The sequence below is a fragment of the Carlito syrichta genome, unplaced genomic scaffold (genome assembly GCF_000164805.1).
Source record: "Carlito syrichta isolate Samal-C Ts95f unplaced genomic scaffold, Tarsius_syrichta-2.0.1 Scaffold304318, whole genome shotgun sequence".
Classification (NCBI taxonomy): domain Eukaryota; kingdom Metazoa; phylum Chordata; class Mammalia; order Primates; family Tarsiidae; genus Carlito; species Carlito syrichta.
This window is the reverse complement of record NW_007248414.1, coordinates 208,456-224,030: the sequence shown is the minus strand read 5'-3', so window position 1 is coordinate 224,030 and position 15,575 is coordinate 208,456. Positions and strand designations below refer to the sequence as shown.

At 45.6% G+C, this 15,575-nt stretch overlaps 1 pseudogene; it reads right to left on the bottom strand.

The window, feature by feature from the left end:
• Positions 1–1,551: 1,551 nt before the first annotated feature.
• Positions 1,552–3,447, bottom strand: LOC110595776 (annotated as a pseudogene).
• Positions 3,448–15,575: the final 12,128 nt, after the last annotated feature.

Sequence of the window (15,575 nt, the reverse complement as noted above, 5' to 3'; positions counted from 1 at the left end):
AACTACCTTTTTCAAGGGTAAACCACTTCGCCCTTGAGCTACTCACTGCCTCTGAGAAAATGAAGGGGAAGAAAGGGCTGACTTTTATGCCCTAAGCTCCACCCTGCCTGGAGAATAGGATCTGGGACCGTTCTGATTCCATAACCACGCAGTTATGGGGGATCGGGTGGGAGACATGGGTTCTAGTCTCACCTGTACACAACTTGCTTTGAGTTAATATGACCATATTTCATTTTTTCTTTCTCTCTTCTTCTTCTTCTTTTTTTTTTTAATTGGAGTCTCACTCAGTCATCCAGACTGGAGTGCAGTGGCAAGTTCATGGCCACAGCCTCCACCTCCTTGGCTCAGCCAGTCCTTCCTCCTCAGCTTTCCAAGTAGCTGGAACTACAGGCACCCTCCACCACGCCCGACTAATTTTTCTTGCTTTACTGTAGAGACAAGATCTTGCCAAGTTGCCCAGGCTGGTCTCGACCCCCTGGGCTCAGGTAATCCTCTCGCCTCCACCTTCCAAAGTGCTGGGATTACAGGCATGGGACCAATCAATATGATCATGTCTGAGAGTGCCTGGCTCGGCACTAGATAGGCAGGCACACAGGCAGTAAGAGAGTTCAGAAACAGACTCAGGTACATATGGTAGCTTAGCATGTGTGAAAGGTGATCTTGCAAATCACTGGAGGAAATATGGATTGCTCGTTAAATGGACTTGGAACTATTGAAGCACCACCTGGAAAATATTAAGTTGGATCACAACTCACTCCTTTCTCCAGACTTAATTCCGGATGGATCAAACATTTAAATGAAAAAAGATAAAATCACACAATGACTAGAAGATATGAGATGAGATTCTTAAAATAATTTCAGAGCAGAGAACCCCTTTTAAGTATACTATACAATCTGATCTATGCTAAAATGTTTTGATGAATTCTAATACCCAAAAAGTTTAAACGTCTTCATCCTGATACTACAAGCAAAGTCCAAAGACAAATAAATCACCTGGAAAAACTGGTCTTAAACATATATCACAAGCCAGGCTCGGTAGCTCAGCCTGTAATCTCGCGCCTTTGGGAGGCTAAAGTGAGTGGATTGCCTGAGCCCATGGGTTCGAGACATGCCTGGGCAACGAGACCTCATCTCTACAATAAATCAAAAAAATGAGCCGGGCGTGGTAGCGCGTGCCTGTAATTCTGGTTACTCAGAAGGCTGAGGCGGAAGGATCGCCAGAGCCCAGCAGGTCGAGACTGCGGTGGCCGGGAGCGGCCACTGCACTCCAGTCTGGGCAACAGAGTGAGACTCCAACTCAAAAACAAAACAAAACGAAACATATATCACAGACATGAGGCAATTTTCTTTTTGTTATTGTTGTTACTTAGTTTTTATTTCTCTGCAATCCAACTAGACATGAATGAGAATAAGCAAAAAATGGAATCCAAAGAATTGTAGCAAGACCACAAAGATTATAGGGATATTGTGAGCACATGGGATGGAGGTGGGTGCTCTCCTGAGCTACAGAAGGAATGGTCTGATAGTTTAAGATAAAGCAAATCAAATGTATTAGAGTGGTCCACAGTCAGCAATGGTGATCTTCTTACTAGTCTCACCATTCTTGGACCCAAAGCCCTCTCTGGCTTGTATAACATTCATGCCCTCTTTCACCTTGCCAAAATCCACATGCTTGCTACCCAACTGTTCAGTCTTAGTAGTGCAGATGAAAAACTGGGAACCGTTTGTGTTGGGTCCAACATTTGTCATGGACAAGATGCCAGGACCTGTATGCTTCAATACGAAGTTCTCATCTTCAAATTTCTCCCCATAAATGGACTTGCCGTCAGTGCCATTATGGCATGTAAAGTCACCACCCTGGCACGTAAGCCCTGGAATGATTCTGTGAAAGCAGGAACCCTTGTAACCTAATCCTTTTGTCTCCAGTGCTCAGAGAATGAAAGTTTTTTGCTGTCTTTGGAACTTTGTCTACAAACAGCCTGAAGGAGACAGGACCCAAGGGCTTGCTATCAATGATGAAGGATTGACCATGACTGATGAGAAAAGGCTCAAGGCGGCAGCATCTGCAAAGCCCAATTTTCTTAATATATAAAGAGTTTCTACCAATCAATAAGAAAAGAATTATGCCCATAAGAAAATGGTCAAAGAACATGAACAGGAAATACAAATGGCATTTAAACATGGGAAACAATGCTCAACCTCTCACATTATAAGAAATGAAAGTTAAGCTATGAGATACCATTTTAATCTATAAGATTGGCAAAGAGTTAAAAACTAGACAATATTCTGTTATTGAAGTTGTGCAGAAACAGACGCCTTCATAAATTGGCAATGCTGCATAACTAATGTAGCCTCTCACAATGGAGAGCGCTTTGGATCTTATAAAATTTTAAATGCGGCCGGACTTGGTGGCTCAGCCTGTAATCCCGTGCTTTGGGAGGCTGAGGCGAGTGAATTGCCTGAGCCCGTGGGTTCGAGACCAGCCCAGGCAACTTGTCGAGACCACATCTCTACAATAAATCAAAAATTAACCGGGTGTGGTAGTGTGTGCCTGTAGTTCTAGCTACTTGGAAGGCTGAGGCGGGAGGATCACCGGAGCCCAGCAGGTCGGCACTGGGGTGGCCATGAGTGTGCGATGGCACTTCAGCCTAGGCAACAGAGTGAGAATGACCCAGAGTGAGAATGACCTAGCAATTTCACTTCTAGAAGGCCGTCCTACAAACTTGCAGATGTGTAAAGTGATGATTTTTGAAGAGAGTCTGAAGTGGCAAAATCTTGGAGACAGCCATCCATGTTCACCCTTAGGGTACCGACTAAATGTTCACATATCCATGTATGCCTTGCTATGCAACTGAAGAAAAGAACGAAGCCAATCCGTATGAATGGAGAATGCTTTTCAAGAAAGGAAGGAAGGAGGAAGGGAGAGAAATAGAAAAAGAGAAAGGAAGACAGGAGGGAGGGAGGGAAGGAAAGGGAAGCCAAAAGGTTGTTTGTGTGTACACACACATACACACACGTAGGCTTGTATGTGCACAGTCTGTCCCTCAAAGGATACACAGGACACTAGTCACAGAGATACTTCTGGGAGTAATATCCGAATAGCTGAGGGACAGGACAGGGTTGGTTTTTTTACTCCCTTGTCTCAGTATCACTTGTTGCTAACCCTGTGCATTTTTCATGTATTCGAATGAAGAAAACAACACAAAAACATCTAGCACATAGGAAGTGATTAAAAGCTCAGTTCCCTCCCCCTTCATGAACCTCAGCTTCTCCTTTCGCAAAGCAGGGATGCTAAATCCCAGCCCTGCCTTCCTCTCTGAGCCACAGGGAGAAGCAGTGCAGCTGTCAGAAGAGAACAAGCTTTGACAGGTATCTGATGTTTTACCAATGTCGAGTAACGGTGGTCACAGTAACGACATCATTGTCTTTTGAGGTTTTGGTGGGCATCCCCACAGGCCCATCCTGCTGATCCCAGTGACTGACATTCTCCTTCCCTAGTGCTCCATCTTCTCATCTGCAGAATGGACACATCTGGATCTAATGTTGGGTGATGCCTGACCCAGCAGGTCTGGAAGTCTTCCTGCTTGTTCTGATACGAGCTCCCCCACCTCCTCTCCTCCCCAGTCGACTGGAGACCCCTCAAAATTATGCAGTCTGCCTTCCAGTTGCCTTCAAGGTTGTGTCATTCCAGACCTGCCTTTTCCTAAGCCTCAGGGTATGATAGGGACAGAAGGAACCCAAAGGCCTGGAATAACCCAACCTCAGGGTCATTGCCGTGGGCCGTACTTTCCACTACTGACAAAGATAATCCTTTTCTCTGCTGAACAGAGTGGTTTAAGAAAATCAAAAGTGTTTAATCTCCTGTGACACAAATGCAGCTGTTTTTAAAAAGGAACTGGCGTGTTCCTAAGAAACAGGACTGGTCCATTTGGTAAGTCAACTGAAACTCTGTCCTTAAAGCATTTTTTTTCTCTTAACCACAAATTTCATTTGACATATTTACAAAACCTTTTGAAAAATGGAAGGGCTAAGAGACTACCTTCAGAGATCCCAATCCTCAATCCCAACTCTACTATGATTGTGCATTGTGCATTGTGCATTTTTGTGCATTGTGCATTGTGCATTTTTGTGCATTGTGAACATGTAAACATGGTATATACATCCAGCTTTCCGTCCTGCTTTTTATTGAACACATGTCCTAAGTGTTTTTCCCTATTGCTGAAGTTCCTTAAATTATAATGGTTGCATAACATTCCATTCATTGCTTGTGCCTTTACTGACTTAACATTTCTCTAGATGGAACATTTCTATTTCATCTCATTTTTCCTGCTATTAAAACATGTGATGCAAACATTCCTGAATATAACATTAAAAAATGATTCTGTAAAGGGTTGTTGTCCAAGACAAGCCAGCAAAGAAATACAAATGGCCAGAAGATGTTTGGGGGGAAAATAGCCACCTTCATTAATAAATAAATTAAAATTAGAATACCCGTGAGATATCACTTGTTTAACTGTATCAAATTGGCATTCATTTTTAAAATTGACAGTGTACAGTATTGGTAAGAATTCAGCAAAAGCACCAAGTGGCATGGCCCTTGTAAGGAGCAGTGGGGGGGTGTGTGTGTGTGTGTGTGTGTGTGTGTGTGTGTGTGTGTGTGTGTGTGTAGCTTTAAGAACATTTGTGCCTTTTGACTCTGTAATTCCACTTATTGGAAGTTATCATAAATAAATAATCAGATATACCCCCAAAGATTATGTGTAAGGATATGCATTGCAATGCTACTAATATGTTAAAAAACTAGGCCAGGTTCAGTGACCCACCCCCTGTAATCCCAGCACATTGGGAGACCAAGGCAGGAGGATCACTTGAGCCCAGGAGTTCAGGACCAACCTGGGCAACATAGTGAGACTTCATCTCTACACAAAGTCAAAAAATTAGCTGAACTTGATGGCGTGTGCCTGTAGTCCCAGCTACTTGGGAGACTGAGGAGGAAGTGATCACCTGAGCCCAGGAGGTTGAGGCTGCAATGAGTCATGATTGTGCCACTGCACTCCAGCCTGGGCGACAGAGTGAGAACCTGACTCAACAAAAAAGTTAAAAAAAAAATTAGAAACACCTGTGACTGTTCAACCGTAAGTTACTGGTTAAATAAATTGTAGTGTATGGTAAGTCTGTATGATCAAATTTCTATGTAGCTGTTAAAAATCCTGTTTTTGAAAAATACATAATAACATGGGAAAAAAAGCACACAATGTCATGTTATGTAAAAAGTGGAGAATGAAAACCAAACCAGTCAAAAAGGTGTCATCCTAAATTTAGAAGAGATTTCTGGCCAGGCATGGTGGCTCAAGCCTGTAATCCCAGCACTTTGCGGGGCCGAGGTGAGAGGATTGCCTGAGCCTGCGGGTTTGAAACCAGTCTGGGCAACATGGTGAGACCTCATCTCTACAATAAATCAAAAAATTAGCTGGTTGTGGTGGCACGTGCCTGTGGTTCTGGCTACTTGGTAGGCTGAGGCGGAAGGATTACCGGAGCCCAGAGGTCGACACTGGGGTGGCCATAAGTGTGTCACTGCATTCTAACCTGGGCGACAGAGTGAGACTCCAACTAAAAAAAAAAAAGAAAAAGAAAGAGATTTCTGTTAACCAATGAGGGCTACAAAGGTAAATGGGTATCCGGTTTGCTTTGCTTTTCCTGAAGACAGAGGTGTCATCCGACTTAATTTTCTCATTCCTGTTCTTTCAAAGTAGGGTACATATGACTTTCATTTTGCCAAATATGAAGTCATGGGTACTTTTCTACAGTGTTTACAGAATTTGGAAATTAAGTATTTTTACATCTCTTATCTCTTCTGACCTTCACAGAAACCCTCTGGGAAAGCAGGGACATCTTGCCCCCATTTTACAGAATGGTCTCAGTGAAGTTAAGTGGTTTGTCTGAGGTCACATGGCTTGGGTCTAGATGCAACCCTGATCTCTTTATTCTCAGACAAATGTATTCTCTTACCAAATCCAGGAGACACCCTCAGCCTATGGTGTTGACCAGCCAAGTGAGTAGGAGGGTGGCTCTGGATTCATAACCACCTTGGGTTGAATCCAGCTGTTCAATCCTTCTGGCACTCAGTTTCCTCATCTGTCCAATTGGGGGCATAATAGTACTTGCCCTCCAGAATAACTAAATAAGTGAATACACATAAAGCTCATGGAATGGAGCATCCGTGCTTAGTCACTATTAGCCAGTATTATAATGAGATCCTAGCCATCTGTGGATGTCATAGTTTGGCACTGCTCGTGGGACCCACAGATCCATGACATGCAACAGTTTGTTGTTTGGCTGAGATGAAAGTTATCTGCTCACATGGAATGATATTATGATAATAACTTGAAAATACACACACCTTTGTAGAAAATGGTCACGACTTGAGAATAGTGAAAACACAGGAATTTGAAGGAGAGATGGGTAAGAAGCATGTGCTGCTAGAATGACTGTGATAGGGAGAAGCTGGGGGCCTCCTAGCCTTTCCGGCATGTTCTGGGGGGACTTTGGGACACTCTTATGGATGTTGATAGAAGGGTGGTAGCCAGGGGCTTGAGAATACCCAGTCCTGCTTTGGATCAGCCATCCCAGCCCAGAAAGTCCCAGGGGAGAATATGAGGGGGACCAAAAAAACCCAGAATTTACTTACTAAAAATTGTGTATGTATTTACATGTTGAAACTTCAGTCACCTTCAAAGTACTCTCCGTTTGATGCAATACACTTATCAAGATGCTTTTTCCATGGCTCAAAACAGTCTTTGAACTCCTCAGTTTTTATGCCTTAAAATGGAGTGCTTCTGCTGTTTTTGCTTCACCTTATCCGCATTGGCAAAATATTTCCCTTTGAGGACTTTTTTCATCAGGGAAACAAAAGAAGTCACTTGGGGTGAAATTGGGTGAAAGGGAGAGTCGGACCCATGGGTCATTTTTGTTCATCAACTGCTAAACACTCAGCTCCATGTGGACAGGTGCGCTTGTAAATGACCCATCATGAAATGAGCAAATGTGTTGAAAGAATCTCCACAAAAAAAATTCATTGAAGCTGAACGCAGCCTTTCGCAACAACCTAACTGGTTCACTGATACCAGTGGGTTCCTAGAACACTTACCTGGAGCGGGAAGCCTGTACTACAAGGGGCCTGCCCTCCAAAAAGATAATTCCATTTTGGGGGGAATCCTCCCATGTATAAGTGCCCAAAGAACACTGAGCAACCAGTCTCGCTGAAACTGGAGTCCAGGTGGTGCCCGAAGCCCACCTGGACTCCAAGTGAGCATGACCAGGCAGACAGGAAGACCCCCCTCCCTGCTCCACATGTGCTGCCTCTGAGGCCAAGCTGACCCAGGCTGCTCACTCAGGTCCTTTGAGGACAGGGCAGTGGGCCAGCCACCACGTGGGAGGAAGGGCTCAGGGCGCCACCCTTTCATCCTTTATTCAGTGCTATGCAGCCTCCACCCCAGGACCAGTGGCCAGCAACCTCCTTGGCCCTGGAATCTAACTGTCTTTAGCAATACTTCCTCCCTGCTCAGCCACTTTGTCTTGCTCAGTGAATCCAAGTTTGGGAATACTTAAGGAATTAAAAGGTTGATATGTTCAGACTGTACTGACTAGGACCTAATTATCTCTAATTTGGTGTATACAATTCAGTCAAAATATCCTGCTACCAAAAGCTGCATTGGACTGGAGGGGCGTGAGGAACTGTGGACAACCCCTGGGCTGTCACATGTTGACCACGAGCCACATTCATTTCGAAGCACACCCGAAGGGGCCTCAGGGAAGGAGGGTTTTTCTAGTGGCGAGGAAGAGGTCCAGGACTCACCTCGGCTCCTTCCATAGTGCCAGAGAACCAGATCCCAGGAGCTGTGGGTCTTAGTGGAAGTCTGAAGAGGGGACTGGTGGGAGAAACCATTTCTCAGAACTTGTCCTAGTGTGTCTATGGAAGCCAAGTGGAGAGTCTTTATTTCCGAGCAACTGTCAAACCTTCTTCATATGTACCCCAGGCCTGAATGGACTCTATGAAAAAGATAATCAGGGCAACCCCTTAGGGTCCCCTCCCACTGTGGGAGCTTTTCTGTCCTCTTAATAAATCCTGCTTTCTCACTTAAAAAAAAAAAAAAGAAGAAGAAGATAATCAGACCCTGGTGACAGTGTTGAGCCTCAGTCATTATATAATTGCTAATCAACTAGAGGAATTAAAGATGGAAGTCTAGTCCCCTCTCATGATTTAACTCGGTGTTTCCTAACGAGAGCATGATGGGCACATCAGGAGATAATTCTTTAGCCAAGAAATGTGGAAAGCTCTGACCCTGTCCAATTCTGAAGCAACCCTGATTTCTAGACAACGAAAACGTCCCCATGTATTTCTAAACATTCCTTACAGGGCTGGCATTGTTGACTTGAGCACAGTGCTAGTCTCTTCTTACAGGGAAAAGAGGCCTGTGTGAAAGGTCATGGTGGGCAAAGACAGAAGTGGCTTGAACCTCCCGTTCTCTTGGACGCCATCACAGTTTTTACTGCCCACACTTTCCCCACTGGAAATGGTAGTAGCAGTAGTGCTTTTTATTGAACTATAATATACATAAAAGCGTACACTGGTTGGGTATGGTGGCTCATGCCTTAATCCTAGCATGTAGGGAAGCCATGGCTAGAACCCAGGAGTTTGAGACCAGCCTGGACCACATAGCAACACCTTATTGCTACAAAAAATTTTTTAAAGGTAACCGGGTATGGTGACATGTGCTTGTAATCCCAGAATTTAGGGAGGCCGAGGCATGAGCCCAGGAGTTCAAGACCAGCCCTGGGCTAAATATTGCTGAGAAAGTTGGTGAATGTCTGGTTTAAGGCTATGGTGAATAGTGCTGCTGTGAACATTCTAGATCTTTTGTTGAACATATGTATGCATCTCTGTTGGGTCATGGGCGGTTGTTTTTGTTTGCTTGTTCAATAAGAGTAATTGCACTGGGCATGGTGGCATGACAGCTCTAATTCCAACTACTCAGGAACTGAGGCGGGAAGATTGCTTGAGCCCAGGAGTTTGAGACCAGTCTGGACAACACAGCAAGACCCTCGTCTCAAAAAAACAAAAAAGGAGAGTAATCACAGCGATTGAGTCAGGGCTTCAAGTGTCATCTAAGCAGATAAGATGAGCGTTCAGCAGACCTCCCACCCTAAATAGAACCCAGTCTTCTTGTAGTGCTGTCCCCTCATCCATCACAGCTGGGCCTTGCTGTCTCAGGCATCCTTCCCCCAGGGCAGTTAGATGTAGGGACCATGCTCTCATTGACTTATTTCCCTCTGAGACCTGGTCCGAGAAACCATGGCACAGTCATTATTGACTCAGCTGCTTCATGTTTTAAGTGACCAAGTTTAGTAATAAATATAAGTCAAAGCATGTTTATTTTCTGGTTGGGCTGATCAGTACAAAATTATTTCTAACTCATATATTACAAGCCAGCATATCAACAGCATCTAAATATAAGCATGTTTGTATAACTCACATTTTACTCTCCCTGAGGGCAAGCTAATCATAGCAAAATCCTTTCGGAAATATCCCATATGTAGGCTGATGCCTGCTCTTTTACTCTTCTCCTAAGTTAAAATGATTACAACCAGAACTTTTAAAAAAGATCTGATTCCGTTGGCAAAATGAAACTAGCAATAAGCTACAAACTGTTAATAGGAGGCTAGCAGTTATTCTGCATTATGTTTTGAGGTTCTTTCCTTTTTTAGATGGGTGCTTTTGCCCCTTTGGGCTAGTATAACAAAATATCATAAACTGAGTGGCTTATAAACAGCAGAAATGTATTTCTCACAGTTCTGGAGGCTGGGAAGTCCAAAATCAAGGTGCCGGCAGATTGGGCGTCTGGCGAGGGTCTCCTTTCCGGTTCATGGACTGTGCCTTCTCACTATGTCTTCATGTGTTAGGAGGAGTGAGGGGTCTCTCTCAGGCCTCCTTTATAAAGGCACTACACCCATGCCCTCATGACCTAACCACCTCCCAATGATCTCACCTCCTAATACTATCACTTTGGGGGTTAGATTTCAACACATAAATTTTGGAGAGACACAAACCATAGCAGCGAGATAAGGAGGAAAGGGAAAAGATGTAGGGCAATTTCACAAGGTATCATCTTACAGGTTTGTTTTCTGCTTAGCAGAGGAGTGTTCTTTCGCTTAGGTTTGTGGGGAAGCACCAGTTATGTTGCTGGTTTTGAAGGTTGTTGGTTTGGCTATTGGTTATCTAAGCATCAACACAGATGGCTGAGCAGTGTAAGGATGTGCAGAAGGATACAATGGGGCTGTGCCCACACCTGGGGCCTTTGTGAAGTGTTTGTGTGAAGAACACTTACTCTTTTCTAGAGGAAAGTAAGGATGATTTCTTGTTAAGAGTGTATAGTACAGTACCGTTAGAGAATCAGGGAACCCCAGGCACACAGCCCTAGGGCACTTTCCAGCTGTATACATTTGGGCACGTTTGTTCATTTCTCCAAGCCTCAGTCTTTCGACTGTAAAATAGGAACGATAATTCCCATCCTGCTTGTTGTAAGGATTAGAGATGATGCAGGCACTCGTTGAATGGTAGCTGTCACCTTGAGCTCCTACTCTGTCCCAGACTCTGTGCCAGACACTTACCCACCTTCATCTCAGTGTTATGCAAATGTCACAACTTTTGTCTCCTTCATATACCATCTGCACTCTTATTTACTTAATAACTTTCTAAGTCAACTCACTTTTTAACTTAAACCTCATTCTGAGCAATAACAGATGTGAAGTTACTGTGTGGATGTGCTTTTTTTTCTGAAATGCCTTAAAATCAATGTATAACCCTTTAAACATATTTTCCTTGTGAGAGACAAAAAAAAAAAATCACTATGCTTACCCACATTTCGATGCATACCACACATCGGGGTGCTCCAGATTTGCATGTTTAATCCTCAAGAGATCCTGTCAAGAGAAGCACCACCACCTTTTGGAGACACTGAAATGTATTTCCCCATCAGTACCTTGCATCCAAACTACCTCTGGGAGAAAGTTTGACATCCCTCCAGGACATTTTCCTTTCAAGAGGAGTCTTTCAGATCCTGATTCCTTTTCTTGCCTGTAACCAAAAAGAGCAAAACCTTGTTTCAAGTGGTTCCTTGGAACAAGCAGCTTCTGCAAAGTTGTTTCCTTTTGAAAGGATTCATATTCCTCTTAGTCCCTTGTAAATCAAAGCCAAACCGCCAACGTGAAGAGAAACCATAAACAGCTTTGCATGGGGCTAGCTGGATAGTGAAGGCAGTCGGCCTTCAAGGCCAATTTGTGCTTCCAGCTGGGACCATATTAAGGCATATCTGCCTGCCGTGTGGTCCCTCACCCCCCGCCCCCACCCCCCGTTCATGGTTTGACTGGTAATCCCCTCCACTTCAGCCGAGGGGATGGGAATGACCTAGTGTGGCCATGCTGGAGCTCAGGAGTCTCCATGCGTTCATCAGAACCAAGTGACATTCACCACAGCGCTGGATTAAATGATGAGATGTCTGGCGACTCTAATCCCGGAGCCCTGCTGCTCGTCTTTGTGTTGCTCTTGTACTTTTGAAAACCCTGAATCAGGTGTGCTGTTGCAAGGAACAGAAACTTCAGCCAAGGATCTCCTCATAAGGATACAGAGACATCCCACGGAAATCAAGGCAGAGCTGTAGATGAGCTCCAGGAAAGGCTGGAGCCAGGGGCTAAAATGCAGCAGAGCTCCCCGTCGAGCTCTCATTCTCTCCTGGTTCCTTCCCATGTGTCTGATTCTTTCTCTGTTCTCAGCAGACCACCTGTCCCTGCTTTCAGCATCCTGTGACAGAAAGTGGCCGTCAACAGCTTTCGAGTTTTATGTTTCCCCTCAAGACTGAAATGCTCGCTCGCTCTCTCTCTCTCTCTCTCTCTCTCTCTCTCTCTCTCAATTCCACACTTCCAGGGAAGGGACTGTACACTCCGGCCCCTCCAGTCCATTCTCTTTTCTGCAGCCAGAGTGATCTTTTCAAAATGTGGGTCTGGTTTATTCCCTCCTCCCCCTCGAAACTCATCAGTGCCCTTGGTGCACTTAGGGTGAAGGCAGAACCCTCACACGCTCCTCATGGTCTGGCTGCTGCCTGACTCTGCAGGCTTGCCCATCTCTTGCTTTGCCCATCCTCGCTGCAGGTCCCTGCTTCTTTCTCCAGGGCTTCGCCCGTGCCATTCCTTCATGCCAGAACACTCTTTCCCCCACCTACCACATCCCTGACCGGTCCACACCCTTCTTACAGACAGTCATAACATTGCACAGATGCACCTTTACATTTTTCTGGGTGGTTCTTGGATGTTTACTTGTCTACCCCCTTCAGCTGCCCCCTCCGTTAGCGAAGGGACATGTCTGTGGATTCGTCTAGCACACAGTGGGTGCCTCTCAATAACGGTGATGCTAATCTTTGAGCTCCTTATTGAGTCATCTCTCGGAGCCTTTCAGAGCATCCGAGCTTCAAACCCATATGAAATATTAGAGAAGCTGCCCTGTAGGAAACCATGTGTGATGCTGTCATAGGGAATTATATCCCACATCATAAGTAGCCGTTCAGCTACTCAGAGTATGGGCCACGGACCAGCAGCATCAGAATCACCTAGGAGCTTGTTAAAAATGCAAACTCAGACCTGACTCCAACACTACCTGATTGGTATCTGTTTTAACGAGATCCCCAGGTGATTCATGAGCACATGAAAGCTTGAGAAGCATTGAGTTAGGATACCTACTCTTTTATAACTGCTTCTTGAGTGTTTGTCTTCTCTTGGAGGCTTTGAGCTTCCCGGGGGCTGGTACCCTGGATGTTTTACCCAAATCTGTGGCCTCAGTGTATAGTCCATTGCCAGGCATATATAGACAAGGTTGTTTTACCCTCTAAAATTATCCCCTAGAAAAGGGACTGTACATAGTCTTTCATATTATTGAATGCTCTATAAATTCCTTTGTTTTGAACAAAAAGTACTGTCGGAAAGGTACATTAATCTGAAAATGACCTCAATGCCAGTCTGGATGTTTATAGAGGTCACTCAATGAATTCAATAAAAAATAGGTAAAGAAATGCAATCCAATTTAGTAATCATTTCTGGAAAGAATGACTTCACAGTTGTAATCACTGACCATCACTGTAAACATGCCTTTTGAAGATCATCTTTAAAAGTATTGCTGCATGCGGTTGCACTGTGGGGTCATGACATACATCCACAGAATTAATTTTTTTTAAAAAAGCTCATCTTGATATACATCCACAGAATTGATTTGAAAAAAACAAAAACAAAAAACAGCTCCCTGAAGACTTCCCTGCTGTCTGCATACTGTAACAAGACAGCATTAACTCTTAGGAACTGGGAGAGGCCAGCATTGGGCAGGTCTGTGGCTGGGAATTCCCTGTTCTGCCTTTTATTAGCGGGTCATTGCTGGTGGGGCTCTCAACGCCAATCTCATTTCCTCGCCTGGGAAATGGGGATGTTGCTCTCAACTGTGCAGCTCTCTCAGCATCATTTATTCCACCATCTAGTTGGAACCTCAGCCATCCAGTTGTCTCTGGGCCCTACCCCAGTACCCTCCACCATCTACACGCCCTTCACTGTAGAACAGGGGTGATGGAGGTCCGGAGCCCAGCATCTGCAAAACTGTGAGGTCATAAAGCTGCGTCTCATGCTTCTTGTCCCGGCACACCCTCCCCTTGCCTGCAGAGAGTTCACTCCCACCATGCTTTCTCACCATCCTGCATGTTTGCCCTTCATCACAAAGTCTCACCCAAACCAGCCTCCATTCCCAGACTCCATTTTCCAATTCCTCATGCTCCAAACATTCTCTCCCTCTGATCTGTATAATTTCCATTTTTCCAGAGGTCTGCTGCCAGAATTTTATTTATTGAAGGAGCAGATGACTGTAGCACGTGAATGACAGAGAGACCCAGCTCTTATTATTATAGTCATTGCTGCTGTCTGCTGAATGTCTGTTTGTGCCTGGCTTGTGGCGGACATGTGCAGGTGGATGGCGGTGCCTTCCTCTGAGATGCAGGTTAGGAGCACGAGGACTTCCTGTCAGGATGGCCGACTGAGCCCCATCCCCCGGGCCACCCCTAACAGTTGTGGAGACCAAGGCAGGAATGAGGATAAATAGTGCTTAGTGTGGCTGGAGTCATAGGGTTTGGGGGATAGGCTGGACATGGAGGCTGTTTGGAGCCAGCTTGCTAAGGGTCTTGAATGTCCGTGAAAGAATTCATCCCGTAGGATACGGGGAGCCAGTGATGAGCTGAATAGGATGATGGCATGATCTGATCGGCATCGCCGGCAAATCCCTGTAATAACAACATAGAGAAAGGCTTAGAGGGGCCAAGGCTGGAGGCAGGCATGCCAGTGAGGAACGCATCATAGTATTGCAGTCAGGGGACATTGCTAAGGCAATGAAGATGAGGGCAGGGATGGATGTGAAAGGAATTTCCGAGGCAGCAGTGAATGGTGAGGAGAGGGAATTGCTGAGATGGCTTCTTGCTTTGCAGCTGTGCGACTGGTCAGGCAGGGGACCTAGTCACCGACTCAAGTGACCCAGGAAGAGGCTTGGAATGCTACGCTGGTGCACCAAACTGGAGGTGCACTTCTGGGGGGGAGTTGTCCAAGGGGCGGTTGGATGTACAGACGGGGCCTGGAAGATCTGGGTAGGTTTGGGAATTGCCAGGATGAGCAGTTGAGGCAGAGATACAGAAGACTGAGGCCACTGTCCAGATGAGAGACGGTGGTGGCCTGGATCAGAAATGATTGCGAAATGATTTGGAAATGTGGATGGAATTGGGAAGTATTGAGGAGGTCAGAACAGGCAGCCCTTGGAGGTGGCTCCATTATGGGAGGTGGGTGGGAGGAAAAAGTCAAAGCTGGTTCCGAGTTTTCTAGCCATGACATCTGGGAGGAGGATGTTGCAGTCCAGCTTTAGGGGGAAGATGAGGACTTAATTTGGATTCTCCTCAACGCAGACCTTGAGGCAAGGATTTGAGTGTAAGAAGTTTGCTTGGGAGGTGATTCCAGGTGAGAGTGGGCAGTGAGACAAAGACAGAAAAGGTATGTTAATTCGCAGGTTACTGCTGTGGTTAGCTGGGCCTCAGCCCCATGGGGATCTATTGAGAGACTGTGGGCCATGCTGATAGTTGCCCCAGGGAAGCTGGTCCTGCGGCATTAACTCTCCAGCACTTACAGCCTGCCCTGCATGAAGGGTGCAGGGTGAACGCTCTCGTCGGTGGAGAGAGCCATGAGCATATACAGCTGTCTCACAGCAGACCAGGGAGCTTGGGTGGACACCAGAGGCGTTTGCTCTAGGTGATGATGTGGTTCGGATGGGTTGAGCCCCAGGCACCTGAGACTTCCTGCTGGAAATGTTCACAGACAGACATGCAGGCCAGTTGATGGTGACACTGTTGCAGCCATCAAGGGGCCTGGCCTTTGTGCCCTGGAATGGTGTATGTCTTCAGGTTTGTTTAGGGCCCTCAAGTACCCCTGATCTGGGGGACCTGGCACGTGAA